The sequence below is a fragment of the Muscardinus avellanarius genome, assembly GCF_963383645.1.
Source record: "Muscardinus avellanarius genome assembly, chromosome: 11".
In the NCBI taxonomy this organism is placed as follows: Eukaryota; Metazoa; Chordata; class Mammalia; order Rodentia; family Gliridae; genus Muscardinus; species Muscardinus avellanarius.
This window is the reverse complement of record NC_137797.1, coordinates 62,119,203-62,131,744: the sequence shown is the minus strand read 5'-3', so window position 1 is coordinate 62,131,744 and position 12,542 is coordinate 62,119,203.

Here is a 12,542-nt window from a genome sequence, read left to right as displayed (position 1 = left end):
AGGATCTCGATACTAACTATATGCTAACTACCTTTTGTTAGACTGTGCTGAAGCATTTGGACCTGATAGATTTTAAATACTAGACATGCAGAGTATGCTCTTTTTTTCTTTTTCCTATTCTTTTTCTGTTTATTTAATTTTTGGTACAAAGAACTGAACCCAAGGGCATTTTACCTGTGAGCTATACCTCCACACCTTTTTCATTTTTTAACAAGGTCTCATTCGTTGCTGAAGGCCTTTCTAAGTTGCTAAGCCTTGCCTCAAACCTATAATCCTCCTGTCTCAGCCTCCCAAGTATTGGAATCCCAGGTGTGCACCACTCTGCCTGGCTTCTTTTAATTTTTTTTTTTTTGTATTAAGGAAATCCTATTCACACAACTCTATATGTTCTTGGAAGAAAACTAATTCTTTGGAGAATGTATTCGAAACAAAAGTCAAGGAGAATATTCTGCTTTTAGATAGGTGCCATTGCTTCAACAACTGCCCATTGAAAATGAAAAAACAACATGGTAGGTGAATTACTGATTTATTTATTAAAAAAAAATTTAAGCCTCTGGGGCATTAAAGCGAATTTCCTACAGCATGGAAATGTATCTCTTAAGGTTATTTGGTCCATTCATTGTTGAAGTTAATTAAACAGTGACCTAGGCTTCTCAGAGTAATTACTCTTAATGAAAAATTAACTATGGTCTTCTAGTAAAGATAGCACACAAAACAAGTCGTTGTTGTTGGTGGGACCTGACCCGGGATGCTGTGCTTGGGTGTGACGGCTCCTGTAGATGGCAGTGGAGCACTTCCACAAATGATCCAGCTGCGTGTTGTGGCTGTGGATGAGGGATGCAGAGGAGAAAGGCTGCAAGGAGAGCAGGCTTGCCCTCCAGCCAGCAATTTAACTAAGTTGCTGGTTCGCTACTCCATTTCATAGTCACCCTCTAAATGAATCTTTTCTGAATTCAGCAAAAGTACAAACTGTTCCCTCAGACACCCCAAAATTGTCCTTTCTGTAAAGTGGGCTTGTATTTTTTATATCTTCTATGTTTTGAATCTCAGAATTATTTGGAAGAGATCTGACTTAACCATTCCTTGTCTTTCATTGCAAAAGCAATTAGCTTAGCTGCCTGGCATTATTTAAGAGCAATTGGAAATCTTTTAAACTGAGGTGATCATAAACCAGATTTATCATACAAGTCAACACAGCCCAATCCAAAATAAAAGAGTGGTCCACATAACTGGCACAGCCACATTTCCATGAATCTTAATATTTTCTATTCTCTTGTTCTGACTCTTTCCCTTCCTTTTTCCTTAAACCTTTTATTAAAAATTATCTTCCACTATGCTCAGAAGACCTGAATGCCTAGAACTTGAAAAGCAATCGAGTGGTGACAAACTTGGATGATTTATAATGAAATGAAAGTATGAGATCAATTATTTTTCTAATTGTTTTGACCTTAAAGTTAGATCAGGGTTATACTGTAGTACAGAGTTATGGTGATTCTGAAAGAATTTGTAGGATTATGCCAGTCACTTCAGGCTGAATTTTTCTCTCAGACACCCCCCCCACACACACACACACATTCTCTATTCATTCAGCAGTGAGAAGAAATACTACACACTGTGTTAATTTTACACATAACTTTATGACAGACTTGCCACATTAGCAGAGCTGTGTTCCAGGGGATTGCAATATCTTTTGTAACTGTAGGAAGGGTTTTCCTCCTATAACATTTACCCTCTCCCACAAAATGTTTATACATGGAAAAATGGCAAGTTTAGACATGAATGATGCATAGGAAGCTGTTATTTATGTAATTGGTATGGAAATTTTATAAGCAACATCCTGCACATAATAGGCAATCAAAACATTTTGTTTGATAAATGGAAGCTAAAATGAAAGTTAAAAAGATGAATAAACTAGGGGAAGAAGAAATCATAATTTAGCTCTTTCAAAGATCAGGAAAATATCAGATTTAAGAGAAATGGGAATCCAGACATTAATAAGTCAAAGTATATAGAATAAAAGGTAGCCAATAGTGCTGGGCTTATGGTCTTAGGCATAGGAAGAGGGTTAAAGGGGACATGGAAGGATCTGGGAAGAGGAAGAGAAGAGCACTCAGGAGAAGAGATTAGCAACAGCTGATGGCTGGTGCCCCTCTGAGTGGCAGAACGAAGATTAGGAAATATGAAAATTATAGCAGACGGGATGCAATTTCATAGCTGACAAATGGGGCCAAGAGGAGAGAAGGGTTGAGGGATGGAAGGATGAGGAACAGTGTGTGACTCATCAACTAGGTATCTCAGCTATTTTTTTTTTTTTTTACTTTGGATAAAGGTGCATTTGTATGCAGTAAGAGCATTCTTTATTCTATGATGAAGAAATTAAAAAAAAAACAAGACCCCAAACCACTCTTAATTTCTCTGATATCCTTATTAAATGATAGCCTTTGTGAGCCAAAAACATAGGAAACTCAATACCAGTGTAGAATTTCTGCTTAAAAGCAAGCTTATTAAAAATTCTGTAGAGCTTCCTTCAAACCACAGGATAAGACAAAATTAGTCGTCTTTTTTGACATTGACAAAAACATGAACCCAGTAAGAAGCAAGAGTCTCTCCAGAGTAAATATATAATTGAATATAGTCAATTTAAGGCTGCCATTGTGAAAGGGGGTTATTTTGATGCCAATATAGTTTGACACATTTGTCTTTAAATAGTTTTCACATTTAAAATATTAAATTATAGGCCGGGCGTGATGGCGCACGCTTGTAAGCCCCGCGCTTGGGAGGCGGAGACATGAGGATCGCGCAGGTTCGAAGCTAGCCGCGCTGGTGTAAGAGACCCTGTTTCAAAAATATAAAATAGGTTTGGGAGTGTAGCCTGGAGGTAGAAGGGCTTCCAGGAACCCCAGTACCACCAAAAAAAAAAATTAAATTATGAATCAATGGGGTCAATGGATATTCTAACCTCAAATGACCACTGCCTTCAACAATTACCTGAGGCTCAGAGACAAGGTAAACCTTCACTATGGAATAAGGTTCAGGCATTGGATGAGACCCAATCAGTGGTGAGAGGTATGGAAAATAGAAAAGAAAAAGTGAAGTGGGAAAAATGAATTGGTGGGGATCAGGGATGAGATAAGTTTAAGAAATGCTCATTGCATCCACAAATGGAAATCTATCAAACAACTGAGTCAAAAAGACCATGTCTGAATACTTGGGTTCAATCCTAGGAGATGTTAGATTGACCACAAGAGAATTCATGTTTTACCAGGTTGTTTTAAACTTGTGTTTAAGCTTTCATGAATAATAACTTTAGGTGGTAATTCTTTATTATTCTATGCAATATAATTTTTCTTTGGCCCTCTTCATCTCCTTTCTTCTTTATTTCCTTTCTTTTTCCTCTTTTCTTCTCCCTTCTTTTCTTCATTTTTCTATCTACTTTCATTCTTTTTCATTTCTTCCCTCTTCTTTTATTCCCTCTTTCTTTTCTTCCTTTTTTTCTCTCTAATTTTCTTCCTTTCTTCCTTCCATTCAACTTTAATTAACCAAATACTATGTGTAAGGCAGTTTGCCTTACACAAAGTGTAAGTACTCAAGAAAAATTTACAACCTTAGAGAAATAACAACAATAAAATAAAGAAATGAAAGGATTAAAATTTTTAGATAAGTCTACTTGTTCCTTTCCAATTCACCACACCCTACTTATTTCACATATTTAAAATAAATCATTCAAAAGATAATCATCATTTGATATTTTCACAACTTTTCCCACTTATAGTAGTAGAACAAAGGCTATTTATATTTAGAGTTATAATTATCATTTAATTATTTTTATATTTATAAATTATATTATAATTATTATAATTAATCACAAGTTATTGTTTTCTGATCTCCCATCTGTGTGTCCCCAAGGTTTCAGTGGAGGTGGGGAAGACTAAAATAATAAGACAAGGTAGAAATAAAACAAACAAAAACAGAAAACCCCAAACAAAAAACAAAAATCAAGAAACCTTGAGATGTGTTTCTGTTTACCTTAGTGACTTAACATAAAATGATAGGCTTTTACAAGTACAGATTTGCTCAAAAGTTAATTAAAATAAGTTAATCCCATTGCAATTTTGGAAGACTACACAGTCTACTACAGTCTAAAAATCACATAGATCAAACATTACACTAATCCTAAGATATTTCATGGCTATAACAATATTTATAGAGGGATATCTGATTAGTTTTTACCTTTTAAACTTGGTAGTACTTCTACCATATTTACCCAAATCCTGAGTGTTTTATTCATTTTTCAGTGATAGCCTGGAGTGGTACACAAATTACTATTTTGTCATGTCACCAACCCAATTTCCCTCATGCCATGCCTACCTATCAACGGTGGTAGCCACTGTTCCCATCATGCTTTACACAAAGTGTAAGTACTCAAGAAAGCCACTCTTTCACTTGAAATTCATTTGGGACTCAAGGCTGTGAAGTATGGATGATTATAGATAATTGTACAGACGGTGTATTTAGCCACAGTTCACATAGGTGGACACAAGTGCTGGACTTTGATAGTGGGTCCATTCTAAGTCAGCATGGCATTGCATTTTTATGTGAGATTCTTGCCACTTGCCAGCTTGATTTTTGCCAGCTCCAGGATGACCATTATAATGATATGTCCTGTCCATCCATTAAACTCTTTATAAACATACCCATGGGTATATGGGTCTTTACTTTCATCCTGTTTCTGGTTTCATCTCAGAAGGATTACTCATAAGGAGTCATAGATTTCTGCTTTTCTCCTGGGTCAGGACTGTGGCAGTCATTTACAGTTTCTGCCTCTGAGTACCAGCATTACTTTACTAGCATCCTTTGAACTTGAACACGACTCTAAGACCTATGATACCATTATTTTTGTTATTGTACATATATATGATGCATATATATGTACAATAATAAAAAATAGAAACCAAATCTAAATATACCAGCACCATATTGGGAGGAGAGGGTCAAAATTTGAGGACTGCATGTTAAAATAGTCTGATTTCTTTTCTTAGTGGCCAACTCAGTATTTCTAAGTAATATCTTTCAGTGGTCTCACAAAACTATGTGAGACTTAGTCAATTTAACTACCTGCCATTAAGAGGATTTCATTAATGCCAAAACAAGACCTAGGCCAATGAACTATTTCAGCTACTTTCACAGCACACTAATTAACCATTTTTCTTGGCAAAAACTCCCTATTCTGAAACATAACCATAAAACAGCTTTTAAGCAAAATTTAATGAAAACTCTTGTCTAGAGTCTTTAGCACTCACCAGTATGCTTGTCTATTAAGGATCAATTTATTCCTGAAAATAAAAATAAGTGAGCATTAAAATTAATTTTTCCCTAATGTGATATTGCTCACATCTGTAGATAAAGTAAATTTTGCTGTGTGACTCCAATAACTTGCTCACTCATTAAATCAGTATCATGTACTTACTAGTTGCAGGTTTCCAGGCTACACCCTGAAGATGCCAAGATAAATCATCTCTTCATTCCAGGAGCTCATAGTCTAATTGGAAAGTGGTGGATCATTAGAGAATAAACAAATATGTGCTTTCAGTCAATGATATGTTAACTAGAACATATCATTTGATGGGGCTTTGATAGGGCACTTCAGGATAACCTTCATGTTGGGGGACAATTTGGCCATAGATCTCCCTGAATGTCTGGTTAGCAGAGGTACCGGCAACCTTTTGATGTGAACTATCTTCTTAAGGATGTTTTGATAGAGAATGGCCTTGGAAGATGGGGATAATATTTCTTCACGGAGTGGAGAGCAGATTTGTTTACTATTATAATGAAGATAATGTATCTTTCTGGGGTGAAAGGTCATAGTAGTTTTGTTGGCAGTCATTATGAAAGAATAAGGATTCTTTTTGTTTTGTTTTGGTTTTGGGTACTGGGGATTGAAACCAGGAATATTCTGTGTCTGAGTGATACACCTGCCCTATTTTGTTTTATTTTTTATTTTGAGAGTCTCCTTAAGTTGCGGAGGGTCTCGCTAAGTTGCTGAGGTTGGCCTCCAACCTGTGATCCTTCTGTCTCAGCTTCCCAAATACTGAGATTACAGTTGTGTGCCCTCTTCCTGGATAAAAATCAGAATTTTTAAACTCAGGACTCTGAAGCTGTGTGCCATGCAGATCCACTACAAGCCCAGCAGTTTCTTATCACTTCTATGCAATGAAGGACTGGAGAGAAGAGAGGGACTCATGTGAATAGGAAGCTCATGCTGTTGCCTGTGCAGTGAGTTATAAAATTCTTTATATGACTGGGAAGACTATGTCTTCTGCCAGCGTTTATTAAAAGGGGCCTGCTCAACTTGTTACAAGGAAGAGAAAATCTCAAACGTTTTTAAGCTCTTGACACTGTAGTCTTTAAATTTGGAATGCATTTGAATATTGTAATTTTTCTAAAGGAATCTGTTGGAGGATTATCTTCTATTTATCTGTCCTTTTTGGTCTTGAGTGATTGTCTCTTCATTTTTGCCCATATGAAATACAGGTCTGGGCTACTGAACTTATCTAAATGGCCTCTCTGCTCTTTTCCTGAAGAGCTGGGCTATAAAGCAAACATTTGGAGAGGGAAATTGAATCTCATTACAGTGAAATAACTGCAGTGTTCTCATTTGTTAATGTTCCCATTCATTTGTAATTTAGTCTTCAGTACCATGAGAAATATATGCCCTTATTCTACTGAGGTGGATAATGACAAATTAAATAAAAAAGAGTTTGTTAAAACAAAGGTACAACTAAAGTAACATAGTATTGCCTTCACCCTACTATTAATGCCTAATTTAGGAAAATAAAATTGATTTTAAAAACAAGGGTAAGCTGGGCATGGTGGCGCATGCTCCTAATTCCCGCGCTTGGGAGGTGGAGATAGGAGGATTGTGCTGGTTCGAAGCCAGCCTCGCTGCCTTAAGAGACTCTGTTTCCAAATACAAATATAAAAAATTAAAATAGGTCTGGGAGTGTAGCCAGGAGGTAGAAGGGTTACCAGGAACCCCAGTACCACCAAAAACAAAAACAAAAAACCACACACACAAAAAACCAAGGACCAAGGGTAATAGTATAGTAGTATTTTAGAAATCAGTGGTCAGTGGCTCTCTGAGCTTTTGTTCCTAATTTGCAAGGCACCAAAATGTTAGTCCTTGTTTTTATTTTCAAGCCAACATCAGAGTATGTACAGAGTTTCAGGTATTCTTGTGAAGAACATAGGGAAAGATATAGAGAACCTTGTATTTTGATGAAAAATAGAGTCACTTTACATATTTTAGGTAAAAGAAAAAGTGTCTCAAACTAGTGCTGAAGAAAGGTAGGTTGACTAGTATAGGCAGATAATATTTGCCATAACATTTATTTGATTTAGCAATCAAAGTAATATGATGCATGAGACTTAATACATTAAATGACTCCAGATGAGCAAAGAGAAGAGATAAGGAAGGAATGGTGACAACAGAGAGATCACAGACAAAGGAGGAGAAACCATAGCTGAGCAAATAAGTAGACCTAACTGAGGGTGACGGGGGGAAAGAGGGAAATTTCCTAATGGACATGATGTACATTCACAAACATATCAAAGTCGATCACTAAGCCAAACATGAGACGGAGGGAGGGGGAGGGAAGAGGGTGGGAATTGTGGAAGGGCTAAAGTGATGTGTGCATGTACGCCTCTACAATATTGTACTCCATTAAGATGTATGACTACAATGCACCAATAAAATAAATAAATAAATAAAAATTTAAAAGCGAAAGCAACAACAACAACAACAACAACAAAAACCTACAATGGCGAGAAAGAGAGACTGCCAGGATCTCAGTTTCTGTGTTTTCAACTAGCTTTATAGACATTGTGTTTTATGATGAGACTCTACAATTGGCTGAGCTGGAGAGTTTGCCCTACCTCTTCTCTAGTTTCCTGTGATGCTGATTGTGTTTCTAAATGCAGCGAAGCGGAATAGACAAAATGTGAGCCTTGAGGACTCTCTTTGTGCATCTAGCCAAAGTCCCTCAACCAGAAGCAGGTCAAAGGACTCTTCTGGCTCCTTTCCCCACGTCTAAATCGTCATTCTGACTAGATTTGTCTTACCTTTGGAGTGGCCTAAAAGATTAATCCAAGGAAAAGAAAGTTCTTATTACAGCCTACAACAAAGCAGCCTTAAGTTGCTTCTTCTAATTTTCCTTTCCTCTGTTCTCCCTTAAACTTTAGAGAATTGGGAAATTAAAAGGGAGGGTGCTTCTCCTGCAGAATCTGTTCAGCTGGATTTTATCCTTCCAACTCCAAGGGAAGAGATAAAAGAGATAAAATCAGCAGAAAGCAAGCCAAAAGGAAGGAGTAACATCTCAGGATAGAGAAGGGAGAGGCCAGACAGAATGAGAGGGAGGAAGAGAAATAGAGATACCACTGCTCACTCATTGAAATGCCACGCCCTATTACCATGACCCAGGTGGGTATCCTTGACTTCTACTAAAGGATCTGGTTTTGGGGCACTGGAGTTTGATCTTGAGCTTCTTCTATTGAAAATTACTTAATCCAATGACTTATCTGAGAGGTCGCTGTCTCCCTTAAGGAGAAGGTAGGAATAATTCATTAAAGGTGAAGGTCATCATAGTCTGACATTGCTCCAATCCTTATTATCGTTATATAATATATATAACAATACTATATCCATGTAGGCCAAGGAAGCGAACAGTTTGTATTCCCAAGGCATTTCATAAATACCCTTTGCCTATTTTTAGAAGCTTCTGAAAAGTATCAGGATATTATTTTAATTCAGTTTATACTCAGACAAGATGGTGCCTTTATTTTATACCTATGCCAACTCCCTAACATCTCATATCCTATAACCAAGTTAATCCTTTGATTCCATAGAGAAATCAAATACCCCCCCCAATGAATCTTTTCCTTTTTTTCTCCTAAAGAAATGAGTGACTCAGGGTATATACAAAGTTATTTTCTGTTCTATCTTCTCTGTCTTATTCTTCTCAGTTTCAGCCAAAGAGGCTTCTTTCAGTAGCCTGGTTAGAATCTAATTCTCACCTGCACACATTTTGCCTGAAATACCCACAGGAGCATCTGCACTTCCTCCTGAATCTTCCAGGTGGATTGATTTTCCTCTAATTCTAGCACTTTTCCAAAATTTCACAAGGGTCATGGGATACATAGGAATGGAATACATCCATACCAGGTCCATACTTGCAGTATTTTGGGAACTTAAGAGTATTCTCGTGTGACCACACAGCAGTTTATAACATGAGCATTAATTCCCATAAATGACAAGGATTTCCCAAGAAAAATTAAGTTTCCAGGATCCACTAAACATTATATTCTTGATTGTGGGTCTCAATCTTGGCCACATGTCATAACTACTCAGGGCGCTTTCAGAAAGTATTTCCTCTCAGACCTTAGCCCATATAACTAAATATCTGGGAATGGGACCCTGGTATTGACAACTTTTTATCAGTGACAGTGTCACTGATAGAAACTGATAAAAACATAATAAAATTACTGATAGAAACATAATTAAAAAACCTACTGATAGAAATATAAAATATATTTCTAGCTGTAAATTATACTGTGGATGTACAATGCCAGTTGCACTAGTAACTTGATAAACAAACAAACAAACAACGGAGGACTCCTGATTTCAGCTCCTCTGGGTTACTACACATTCATGCCTGTTACCCAGAATTCCTCACCCACTAACTTAGGAGCTATGTGGGACAGATCTCCAACAAAGAGGTTTATTGTAAACTAAGCTTTTCATATTCCAGAAAGAAAAACAAGCCTTAAAGAGCCTTACTGGGGAGGCGAGCACAGTGAAGGCCAGCTCTGTCGGAGCAGTCAGGCCCCTGTGTTTCTCCCCTTACCATATTCTTTTCCACAGAAGAAGAAAAGAAAAAAATTTAGACCATATAACAATAACATAGGATTCAGTAGTCAATAAGGTGTGTTGAAAAATTTTGTCAGAGGAACAAAATATTAAACCCTTCCTTCCCTAAAAGTTTACAATTTTAAGTTAAAAAGGTTTCCATGCATAATGTAAACTGTCTTATCATCCTACACATCCAAAAAAATGCATACACCCATGCCAAACTGTTCACCTTGGAACCTCATGCATTTTCCAAGAGCAGCAACAATATTACCAATTATTTTATGTTGGTGCAGAAACCGAATCTTGCTCTCTTTCTTACCAACAGAGCAAGCACTGGTGGGGTTCATTTCCCTGATGTGCTGGGAGGAAAGACAAATGTGAGGCCTTTTCAGAATCTCAGGTCCTCTGCTAGGGCCATGTCCATTACAAAGTCTAAGCACAGATTTCAAATGTCTTACTGTGACTCCGTCAACATAACCTTTTCATAAGTTAGAAACTTCCTCTACTTGCAGAAAAGATGAGGCAAAACAATCATTTCTTGCCATTTCAAGAGAAATAGCCTAGCTGTTGCAAAACTCATGCCTGCCCAATTGTAAGCCTGTATCCTCTTGCTTGGCTTCGTATGTGTATCTGATGCTGACCATGGTGGAGGAAACTGTTGATTGATTTATCTGTGGCTTAATTGATATGTGGTATGCAGATCAGTTTTTAATTACTGTTATTTAAGTCGCCATCAGATGAAACTAGTGACTAGACAGCAGCATCATTGATCTATGATATGGAAAGAAATGGTTTACCTTTCATGCCACAGAATATAAATTGTTTAAAATGTTAATGTTGGAAGATTAGAATGTGCTTTTGCCCAGTAAAGCTTTGACCTATGTACAATGCCAGTTGTACTAGTAATTTGAATTTGTACAGAGCTTTGCAATTTACCAACCATTTTCTCGTGTTATCCTATTTGACTCTTTCAACAAATGTGAGAAGGCTGGGCATGTGTTAGTAGTGCCCTTTTATGAGCAAAGAAAATAAGGCTCAGGGATTTTTTTTCCTCCCAGGTAATATGATCTATTTTAGCCTGCAGACCATGGAGAACAAAAGAAAATTTGAAATTTTTTACTGAATTATGACTAGTCAAACATATTGGAGGCATAATCACCACGCCAAACATCATGCTTAACACTGTTTTTAATTAAATTCAGAATAATTTATTAAGAATCGTCTCAGGGAAAGGGGAATGAATGAATTTCCTGGGAAAAATAGTCTCTGGTTTCTCCCAGGCTGGGGCCTCTCGATTGGAATATGTGTGAAGAAGCCTGCAACAGTTGGCAACTGAAGCAAGTCTTCCTGCAGTTGAGTCCACTTTGGCCAAGGTCAGGAACCGGGGACCTGGTTTCATCAACCTCATTTGTCTGATTTCTCTGGAACAATTCTGCTGCTCAACAGTCCGGGGATATCTCTCTCTCTCTTCTCTCTTCTCTCTTCTCTCTCTCTCCTTCTCTCTCTCTCTCTCTCTCTCTCTCTCTCTCTCTCTCTCTCTCTCGCAACTCTGTTGGCTCTGGGGGCCAGTACACAGCAGTACATGTGCCTATGATGCAGATAACAATCCTCCTGGTGATCCACTTCCAGCCCTCCCTGTCATTGTGGAGGTGGGCTAACGATGAGGTTGGTGGGTGTTGGAATGGGGGGCCTCAGGGACATGGTGGGGGGGGGCTGTGCTGGAAGTGAAGGTCCTCTTCAGTGGGCAGCTCAGGGGAATAGCAGGCAGGCTATATCTTCTGCCCTTCTGCCCTGGCTTTGGTCCTCCTTAGAGAACAGGAACTGGAAAGCACAGAGGTCAGGTTTGCTGGCTCTCCTATTCGGCGGCAGAGGAAAAGCAGAAGTATTTGCTGGGAATGGAGGCAGCTTGGCACAGCAGACTCAGGCCCAGCCTGGAAGGTGCACCCTGCCCCATGGCTCACATGGTGTTGAATCAGCAGGAACGTAGTCATCCTCTTGTTAAACGTCCTGTTCACCGCTGACAGCCAGGTCTGGTGTGAGCTGAAACCCAGGCAACACGTGACTCTCAAGATTGTAGATTCTGGCATTTGGAGAACAGCTCTCAAGGAGGAAGTGAATGCTCCTTATGCTGTTTCAGCCACAAGTGCTCCAGGATTTCGTTGGCAGTGGCCCTCATTTCTGAGTTAACAGTCAATAAGCAGTTGAGGACGATTCATGGCTTGTCAGCGATGTGAGGGGGAACCCAGTACCTTCCCTGCAGCACCTTTTCCTGCAGCTGCCCCCAGGTGATGCTGGTGAAGGGGATACGGCCTATGAGCAAAAAGCAGAGGATGACTCCAAGGCTCCAGAGGTCAATCTCAGGGCCATATCATTGGCCCTGGTAGACCTGGGTGCAGTAGCTGTAGTGCCACAGATGGTGGTCAGCAGCCCAAAGTCAATGATTTTGTTGTTCTCTTTGGAGTCCTGATGATGTTATGTGGCTTCAGGTCCCTGTGCAGTATGCCTCTCTTGTGGAAGTAGCATACTACACTCACAACCTGCCGGAACACCCTCTAAGCAATTTTGTCTATGTTCATAGCATTATTTCTATTACTGCATTCTTTGTGACTTCATTCCCTCCTCTTCCCCAATCACCCTA